Source organism: Phocoena sinus, chromosome 4 (genome assembly GCF_008692025.1).
Source record: "Phocoena sinus isolate mPhoSin1 chromosome 4, mPhoSin1.pri, whole genome shotgun sequence".
NCBI lineage: Eukaryota > Metazoa > Chordata > Mammalia > Artiodactyla > Phocoenidae > Phocoena > Phocoena sinus.
The window spans coordinates 94,486,500-94,497,542 of NC_045766.1; the positions used below are offsets into that span (position 1 = coordinate 94,486,500).

Sequence of the window (11,043 nt, forward strand, 5' to 3'; positions counted from 1 at the left end):
ATGGATATGTTAACTAACTTTTGTGGTAATCATGTCTATGTAATAATTTTCTAATCATTATCTATGTATATCAAATCATCATATTGTACATCTTAATCTCATGCAGTGATATATATAAATTATATCTCAGTAAAGCTGGGAAAGAAAAGATCTTTAAAGAGAAGAAAAATAATATAGGTCAGAAATTCAGATCTATATAAAGGAAGGAAGAGTATTGAAAAAGTAGTCAGTGAAGGTAAAGTAAAATCTGCTATTTTTCTTATTCTTGATTTAACAACCAACAGTTTGTTCAAAATAATAATACCAACAATTTACAGATTATGTATGCTTATGTATATATCTTATGTATTTATATATGTTTGTGCATGCTTACAGATAAGTGAAATGAATGACAGCAATTTAAAAAGCACAAAAGGGATGAATTAGAATTATTTTGTTATTAGAAGCTATACTACCTACGAAGTGATGCAGTGTTATTTGGAAGTGGATCTGGATGACCTGTGTATGTATATTGCAAACTCCAGGGCAACCGCTTAAAAAAACAGAAGTATAACAAATAAAAGCTAAGACAGAAAATGGAATCATATAAAATTCTTAACTAAAACCACAAAAGGCAGAAAAAGCATGGAAAACAAAAATAGAAAAAAAGAACAAAGGCAACAAATAGAAAACAGTAAGGAATACAGTAAATAGTAATCAAACTATGTCAATAATCACTTTGTAGTCAATAGGCTAAATATGCCAATTAAACAGACTATCAGAGTGGAGCAAAAAAGCAAGACTCAATTGTATGTTGCCTACAAGAAACTAACTTTAAATACAGACACAGATTAAAAGTAAGTGAATGGAGGAAAACATACCATATAACACTAATCAAAAGCAAGCAGGAGTCGCTATACTAATTTCAGTCTAAGCAGACTTCAAAGCAAGAAAATTTATCAGGGTTAAAGAAGAGCATAACATGATGATAAAGGAGTCAATTCTCCAAGAAGACATAACAATTCTTAACATGTATGTGCCAGGCAACAGAGCATCAAACTCAGTAAGGCAAACACTAATAGAACTGAAAGGAGAAACACATGAATTCATTGTCATAGTTGGAAACTTCAACACTTTTACAGAAATGAACAGATGCAGCAGGCAAAAAATCAGTAAGGACACAGGTGAACTCAACAACACCATCAATCAACTGAATATTATGGACATCTACAGACTACTTTTTCCAACAACAATAGAATACATATTCTTTTCAAGTTCATGTAGAACATTTACCAAGATAGACTACATTCTGGGCCATAAAGCATACCTTAACAAACTTAAAGAATAGAAATCTTACAATGTCTGCTCTCAGACCACAATGGAATTAAACTAGAAATCAGTAACAGAAAAATAAGTGATATATCCCCAAATATGTGAAGATTTAACAATACACTTCTAAATAACTTATGGATCAAAGAAGAAATCTCAAGTGAAACTAAAAACTATTTTGAACAAAATGAAAATGAAAACACAACTTGCCAAAGTTTGTGTGATGCAGTGAAAGCAGTACTTACAGGGAAATTTATGGCATTTGATGCATATATTAGAAAAGAAGAAAGATCTAAATTTTTACCTCAGAAAACTGGAAAAATAGCAAACCAAATCCATATAAGCAGAAGAAAAAAAAATGACTCAAACAGATCTCAGAAGAACTGGGTTTTGAGACTCTCTAGTGCTTGGTGACCTGGCTATCCCCACCTGCTGTGTCCTAAGGTAGTCCCTGGAGCCCATTGGAGAATCCCTGCTGCCTGAATAGGAGTCAGAGATACCTTGAGGCTGCAGTTATTGCCACGTTCAAGAATAAAGATAAAGAAGGTAAAAACTGATGCAGGGGTAAGAATGAGAATGAATCTGAAAAAAGAGAGCTGGTGTTCAAAGAGGATGAACAAGAATATATGCTCAAATAATAAAAATGTTGAGAAATGGATGATTAGAAGTGATGTATTTTGATGGCATAAAGAGGTTATGTCACTTCAGAGGGAAATGGAGCAAAAAATTTGCATAAATACCTCAGACATCATATTGGTTGGTCTACAAGATGACCAAGATAACAAAGCTGATATAATTTTAAAATACAATGTAGATGAAGCTAGAAGGCACATGATGAGCATCCTGATCATATTAAATTCTATAAAACCAACTCATTTGATCTTGGAGATATACACATAATCCATTTGATGACATTTGAGATGATAAAGAAAATCTTGATAATATCGAAACTGAACTAACATTTTATGTTCCAATTATTCTGAGGATTGTTTTACAATTTGGATTTTTGGCTATGATCCTGTTAAAGAAGATCAAAATTTTATTAGCCTGAGAGAAACTTGTTAAAGCAGTTTCCAAGCCATTTGAATCTCTTTAAAAGCTGGTAATCCTGAATATATTAAGTAAAATGTTAAACCCACTTTGTTCTTTTGCTGTAGTTGAGCTTATAAGTAAAAGACCCCATTTTCTATTTAAAAGGAGAGAAAAAATGCCTTTTTGACTTTGACAACTTCCAGTAAGTAAATGGATGTTTTGAATAAGCCATTTGCCTTACACTCATCATGGAGTATGATCAAGCCATAGTTTTGATTAGATTGTTGACTGTACGGTGTCTTTCTATATACTCTAGTTACCTAGATATTCCTTTGAGATTTTGACACAATTTAAGAGAGGCAGAGATCTGCATTTGAAGTAAGAAATGATAATTCTGTTTTACATATTTAAGTGGCATGTGGCTATTTTATGCTAATTTCGATACCATGTGTATTCTTTTCATGATCTTATTTTGCCAGTATAAACATACCAACAAGAAAAGCATTCTCAAAACTCAGTTTTTGGAACCCAGATTTTAATAACAATTTTGAATTTGTAAAGTTAGCACTTGCAAAAATTCAACAATAGGTGGCACCCAGTAATCTTAATAGTGGATAAATTGATATATCTTATAATATACTATAATCTTAGTAATCTTATGATATACTATAATCTTAATAGTGGATACATTGATAAATTGATATATTTGGACACTTTTTTTTTTACTTACTGTGCATAGGAATTTCCCAAATGAGAAAAGTATTATATTTTGATCATATGCATGTATGTAGAATTTTTTTAATGAAAATGTTTTTGTCTTATTATAAAGAGAAAAGCTTTACTTTTTAAAAAATTAATTCATTTTATTTTTGGCTGCATTGGGTTTTTGTTGCTGCACATGGGCTTTTTCTAGATGTGGTGAGCAGGGGTTACTCTTTGTTGCGGTGAGCAGGCTTCTCATTGTGGTGGCTTCTCTGGTAGCAGAACATGGGCTCTAGGTGTGCGAGCTTCAGTAGTTGCAACATGCAGGCTTGGTAGTTGTGGCTCATGAGCTCTAGAGTGCAAGCTCAGCAGTTGTGGCACACGGGCTTAGTTGCTCTGTGGCATGTGGGATCTTCTGGACCAGGGCTCAAACCCGTGTCCCCTGCACTAGCAGGTGGACTCTTAACTACTTAACTACTTAGGGAAGCCCTATGTAGAATTTTTTATAGCACAAAAATATTATGGTAAAAGTCTTATTTTATTTTCAGAAGTCATATACATGTAAGCTAGAAATTAAATGTTTGAATAGCATGTTTGGTACTTTTTAGAAAAAGACAATTTGTACAAGTTATTATAAAATTTTCATGTACATATAACTTAAGTGTTTATAAAGCACCCAAATTATCTGTAAGCTGGGGGAAAAGGAGGGAATAACAACTTAATGAGAAGATTGTCCCCAATTTCTGAATGGAAGAGTTACAACTGTTATAATAAAAGCAATGTCATGCTGCAGAGTTAAAAAATTAGAAATAAGAATTAGAGTAGAAATCAGTAAAATTGAAAACAGGAAATTAGTATAGAAAATCTAAAGAAACCAAACACATGTTACTTGAAGAGGTCAATACAATTGATAAGACTGCAGTTAGGTTAACAAAGAAGAAAGAACACAAAAACTAATATTAGAAATGAAAAAGGGACATCACTACATATCCTATAGACATTAAATGGATAATAAAGGAATACTATGAAAAACTCCATGAACACAACTTTGATAACCTAAATGAAATGGACCAATTCCTTCAGGAATACAATTCACCAAAATTCACACAAGAAGAAATAGTCAATCTGAATAGGCCTGTATCTACTAAGAAATTGAAATAATGATAAATAATTTTCCAAGACAGAAAGTAGAAGTAGCAGGCCCATAAGTGTACACTGGTGAATTCTATCAAATATTTAAGGACGAATTTATATCAGTTCTATACAGTCTTTTTCAGAGGATAGAAGCAGAGGAAATACATACTTCGCAACTCATTCTATGAGGCCAACATTACCTTATTACCAAAACCTGACAAACATGTTAAAAGAAAATTACAGACCAATATCTCTCATGAACACTGACACAAAACTCCTTGAAAAATATTAGCATATTGAATCCAACAATGTATAAAAAGAATTGTAGACCAAGACCAAGTGAGATTTATCTCAGGCATGCAAAGCTGGTTCAACATTCAAAAATCAATTAATGTAATGCAACACATCAACAAGCTGAAACAAACAAAATCACATGATTATATCAATAAATAAAAAAAGGATTAGACAAAATCCACCACCCACTTATGATAAAAAATCTCAGTAAGCTAATAGATGGAAACTTCCTCAATTTGATAAAGAATATCTACAAAAGTCCTACAACTAACATCATACTTAATGGTGATAAACTTGAAGATTTCTAACTAAGGTCAGGTAGAAGGCAACGATGTCCCTTCTGACCACTCCTTTTCAACATCATACTGGAAGTTCTAGCTATTGTAATAAGATAAGAAAAGGAAATTAAAATTATACATACTGGGAAGGAAGACATAATTCTCTCTTTGTTTGAAGATGACATGATCATCTATGTAGAAAATTTGAAAAAGTTGACAGAAACATCCTGGAGCAACATACAAGGTTAATATACAAAGTTGATCAATTCCATATGTACCAGCAATGAACAAGTGGATATTGAAATTAAAACCAATACCATTTACATTAGCACCTGGAAAAGTAAAGTAGTTAGGTATAAATCTAATTAAATATGTTCAAGATATATATGGGGAAACTACAGAAGTCTGATACATGAAGTCAAAAAACAACATAAAAATGGAGAGGTATTCCATGTTCATGGATAGGAGAATTCAATATTATCAAAACGTCAGTCCTTTCCAACTTGATCTATAGATACCATGCAACCTCAATCTTCTAAAGTTTGTATGGAGAGGCCAGAAAAGCCAACACAAAATTAATGGAGAAGAACAAAGCAATATTACTGATACTACCTGACTTCAAGACTTACTATAAAGCCATGGTAATCAAAACAATGTGGTAATGGCAAAAGAATACACATATATCAATGAAACACAATAGAGAACACAGGAACAAAATCCCACACATATAGTCATCTGGTCTTTGATAATGGAGCAAAGGCAATATAATGGAGTAAAGATAGTCTCTTCAACAAATGCTGCTGGAACAACTGGATATCCACATGGAGACAAAAATGACTCAAGACACAGACATACTTCCCTCACAAAAATTAACTCAAAATAGATCACAGACCTAAATGTTAAAAGAAAAAGAAAAGCAAAATGTTAAAAGAGGATAACATTGGAGAAAACATACATGACCTTGGTTATGACAATGACTTTTTAGATAAAACATCAAAAGCATGATGCGTAAGAGAAATAACTAATAAACAAAACTTCATGAAAATTAAAAACCTCTGCCCTGTGAAAGACAATATCAAGAGAAAGAGAAGATAAGCAACAGACTGTGAGAAAATATTTGCAAAAAACATCTTATAAAGGACTGTTATATACAATATACCAACAACACTTAAACTCAACAATAAGAAAACAACCTGATTAAAAATGAGACAAAGATCATAAAAGACACCTCACCAAAAGAAGGGATACAGATGGCAAATAAACATATGAAAAGATGATACATATCACATGTGATCAGGGAAATACAAATTAAAATAAGAATGAGCTACTCCTACACACTTATTAGAATGGCCAAAATCTAGAAGACTGAGAATACCAAATGCTGGTGAGGATATGGAGCAATAGGAACACTGATACATTGTTAGTGGGAATACAAAATGGCACAGCCAGTTAAGAAGACAGTTTAGTAGCTTCTTACAAAACTAAACATACTTTTACCATACAATCCAGCAATTGTGTTCCCTGGTATTTACCCAAAGGTGTTGAAAATATATGTTCACACAAAAATCTGCACACAGATGTTTATCACTGCTTTACTCATTATTGCCAAAACTTGGAAACAACTAAGATGTCCTTCAGTAAGTGAGTGGATAAATAAATAGTGGTACATCCAGACAATGGAATAATATAAACTGGTAAAAAAGAATGAGCTATCAAGCCATGAAAAAACATTGGGAAACCCTAAATGTATATTACTAAGTGAAAAAGTCAATCTGAAAAGACTACATGCTATATGATGCCAACTGTATGACATTCTGGAAAAGGCAAAACTATGGAGACAATAAAAAGATTAGCAGTTGCCTGGGATTGTTGGTAGAGGTGGAAAAGTGGGAGGAATGAATAGTCAGAGAACAAAGGATTTCAGGACAGTGGAAATACTCTGTATGATACCATAATAACAATCCATGTCAGTATTCATTTGTCCAAACTCATAGAGTGTATAGCACCAAGAGTGCACCACAAGGTAAACTATGGACTTTGTGTGATAATGATGTCTTAATCATTTTAAAAAATGTCTTAATACGAAACTATAATTCTAAAAGATACATGCACTCCTGTGTTCATAGCAGCACTATTTACAAGAGCCAAGACAGAAACAAACTGAAACAATGTCCATAGACAGATGAATGGATAAAGAAGATGTGGTATATATATACAGTGGTGTATTACTTAGCCATAAAAAAAGAATGAAATAATGCCATGGGTGGTCCACATGGGTGGACCTAGAAATTATCATACTAAGTGAAGTAAGTCAGAAAGAGAAAGACAAGTACCATGTGATATCACTTCTATGTGGAACCTAAAATATGACACAAATGAACTTATTTACAAAACAGAAACAGATTCACAGACAGAGAACAGACTTGTAGTTGCCAAGGGGTAGGGTGCAGGGGAGGATTGGATTGGGAGTTTGGGATTAGCAGATGCAAATGATCATACATAGAATGGACAACCAACAAGGTCCTATTGTATAGCACAGAGAACTATATTCAATATCCTGTGATAAAACATAATGGAAAAGAATATGAAAAAGAACATATGTATATATATGTATAACTGAATCACTTTGCTGTATACCAGAAACTAACACATTTTAAATCAATATACGGCAATAAAAAAGTCTTAATAAAAAAATCCATAAAATTGGAGTAAATCATATAATTGACAAACAAATTGTAAACAATACCTTCAACTCAGTTAAAAAAGAAAATTATCCCAACTAAATATTGGGCAAGGAATATCAATCAACATTTCTCCAAATATATATATATATAGCCAATAAGTACTTGAAAAGAATATTAACATCACTGTTCATTAGGAAAATGTAAATCAAAACCACAAGATACCACTTCACACTCAGTGGAATAGTTATAATCAAAAAGACAGACAGTAACAAATGTTGGCAATGATGTGGAGAAACTGGAAGCCTCACAGATTGTTAGTGAGATGTAAAATGTACCAACCACTTACAGCTTAGGAGTTTCTTAAAAGGCTAGATATATATGATTATCATAGTAAATAGCAATTCCACTCCTAGGTAAATCCTAGAGAAAGGCATTATGACTATATAAGAACTTGTAAATGAATATTCATATAAGCACTATTCATAATAGCCAAAGAGTGTAATCAATCCAAATGTCTTTAAACTGATAAGCAATATAAGTTCCTTATCAAATATATGATTTGCTCTGATTTGATGGATTGCATTTTTATTATTAAAGAAAAGGTGGCATAACAAGCAATAAAAAGAATAAAGTACTACATGCTACAACGTGGATGAACATGAAATTGTGCTAAGTGGAAGAAGTCAGTCACAAAAGATTACATATTTTATAATTCCATTTATATGAAATGTCCAGTACAGGAAAATCTATAAAGACAGAAAGTAGACATGTGGTTGCCAGAGACTAGAGGGAATGTGCTGGATAGGGGTGACAGCTAATGACTACAGAGTTTCTTTTTGGGGTGATAAAAATATTAAAAACTAAGTAGTGGTTATGGTTACACAACTCTGTGATATGCTGAAAAAAACTCTAAAAGTGTGAATTTTATAGCAGATGATTATATTTCAATAAAGTTTTTATTAAAAAATGAAGCTTGCGCCCAAGTGATTGATTTTTTCCCTCCTTTTAAAGTGTCACCCAAAGGGAGATTTGAGGCCTAGAAAAATAGCTTCAATTTTAAAGATTTATCCTCATTTGTCTTGAAAATAAAGGTAGAGAAGGGAAGATGAGGGCCTAGAGAATATCCTTCAGTCACCCAGAGGCTAACAAAAACCATTTTCATAAGCATGAGAGGAAGAGCATGGACTTTGGATTCAGAAAAATCTTGGTCCTAATTCTAATTCAACTTGCCAGGTATGTGGCTGTGGAAGTTAATTAACTTTCCTGAGCCTCAATCACTGCATCTGTAAAAGCAGAATACTAATAACAATTATCATAACAAAATTATGGCTGAAGTGCTTACTAACCATGATAGTTTACATTGGGTAAGTATCCATTAGAAGAAGAACATATGTAGTGAATATTCTTTATTTATTTTCTTTTACATTAATTGCTTTTAGTAACACATTATTAGGAATATAACAAGTGCTCAAAGATACAACCCGTTGTTCCAATTGGAGTTCAACATAGAGTAGACATCTTCATCTTCAAAGTCAGCAGAATACTATCCTCAATTCTCTGTGACTCCGACATTGACTCTCCAGCCTCCTCTTTCACTTACAACTACCTTTGTTATTACACTGGACTCATCTAGATAATCCAGGATAATTTCCTCAAATCAAGGTCAGCTGATTAGCAACTCTAATTCTGTTACAATCTTAATTCTCCATTGTCATCCTACTCTTGGAATGCAAAGTTTGATGGCTGGAACTGGATTGTCACATTAATTTGAGAATGAGACGATTCATGGTAGAGCTCAACACAATAGCAATAATAAGTGGTAATCAGCTGCAAATATGGCTATACATTTTTCTTCTACCCTTGCAATATGACTTCATAACTCCTCCCCCATCAATGACTATGTAATTTTTACTTCTTGAATATGGGATAAACTTGCTTTTCCCTCTGGCTAGTGTGACAGGTGCAAACATGATACAAGCACAGATTTGGAAAAATGTACACTAAAACTTGCCCTTTTTGTCTGCTTTTAATACCCATGCCACCACTGCCATGTGAAGACTCTCATTCCAAGTCTCTGGAGGATGAGCAAACACATCAATAAAGGGCCAGCTTTCTCATGGTAAACAAGCCAGCTCCAGTGGACCTACCAACTGACCGTAGACTGACGAGCAAACCCCGCCTAGGTATCAGCCAGGCTCATTCCAAACCAGCCCAATTTGCTGACTCGAAGAAAAGTGAGCAACATAAAGCCTTGATATTTTTAAAACACTAGTTTTAGGATGGTTATTGCATAGCAAAAGCTAACTGATCACACATTCACATGTATATAATTTACTCTGTATCTGGAAGTGTTCTGAGTTCACTATATGTATTAACTTGCTTAATTCCCACAAAAACCCTGTGAGCTATTTAATATTATCTCAATTTTATAGTTGCAAAAATTGAAGCCCACAAAGATAGAATTCTAAGTCTTAGGTCATACAGATTGTAAGTAGTGAAGCAAGACTTGGACAAAGTCATTATTGCACCAAAAATCATGTTCTCATCTGCCATATTCTACTGCCCTTAGATAGAAGGACCCTAAATGCAACCCTGTGATAATTCAGGACTGCCTATTAGAATTTTATGTTTCAATAAATTTTAATACAGATGTTCTGACAGTCACAGCTAAACCTAATATTAAATAATGCAGAATTTGGTACCTGGATTATAGTGCTACAAATAACAGCATACGCTCTTGGATTAGTATTGGAATTTGTTGTATGTTGGGTGGGAAGGATTAGATATTAAAAGTTAATAATACCTGCTATGCTGTGTCAAAATATGTGGCACAAACTGTGTATTTATTTTTGTTTGGAAGCAGATCATGTGCTAAAGGAGGCTATAGCACTAGAGAAAATGAGAAATTTTCAAAATGTAGGTATTCATTAGCTACTTCTAGTTGTTTAACAGAGAGCAATACTCAGACTAGAATTTACCACCCAAAAAGCAGAGTTGGAAAAGATTACCATTCTCCCTAGGAAAGCAATCTAGACCTTTCGGTAGGTAGTTTTCATTGATTGAACTTCCAGTAATTTGAGGACTCAGAGGACTGAAGAAACAAATATGTTGGTAGTTCAGACCAAAGCCATTATTAATGGCAGCTCTCAGACAGACTTCAATGTGCTAAGACTATTTCCCCAAGCCTATTTCAAACACATTTTATTCTCTGTAGCAAAGACCACACTAAGTTGGTTTCTTTTCCACCCAAGTCTATTGTTTTGGATATTCTCAAAGTAGTTTACAAAAAGCAAGAGTTTGATAAATAAACAACAAGAGTCTTTAAGCTTAAATTAATATACATCAGCAAAATTCTTGGCTGCAATTGCTTGCACATGGAGAGTCCTTAGAAGAAAATTGACTGGAAACCTATTAAATTTTGAAGAAAATTATATTGTCAAAACCACAGTCTTTGATAAAGCTTTTAATTTCTCACACCATAAAGAAAGAGCAAGTCCAATTGTAGGCCAGCAGGAAACCCACTATTATAGCTGAGAAACCATTATGTGGGTTGTACTCTCCATTGCCAAGCTCAGGTGATGGAAACTATAGGAAATGATGTCCTGTCATAG

The 11,043-nt window shown here is 33.3% G+C and overlaps 1 pseudogene; it reads left to right on the forward strand.

The window, feature by feature from the left end:
• Positions 1-465: 465 nt before the first annotated feature.
• On the forward strand, positions 466-2,359 carry LOC116752665 (annotated as a pseudogene).
• Positions 2,360-11,043: the final 8,684 nt, after the last annotated feature.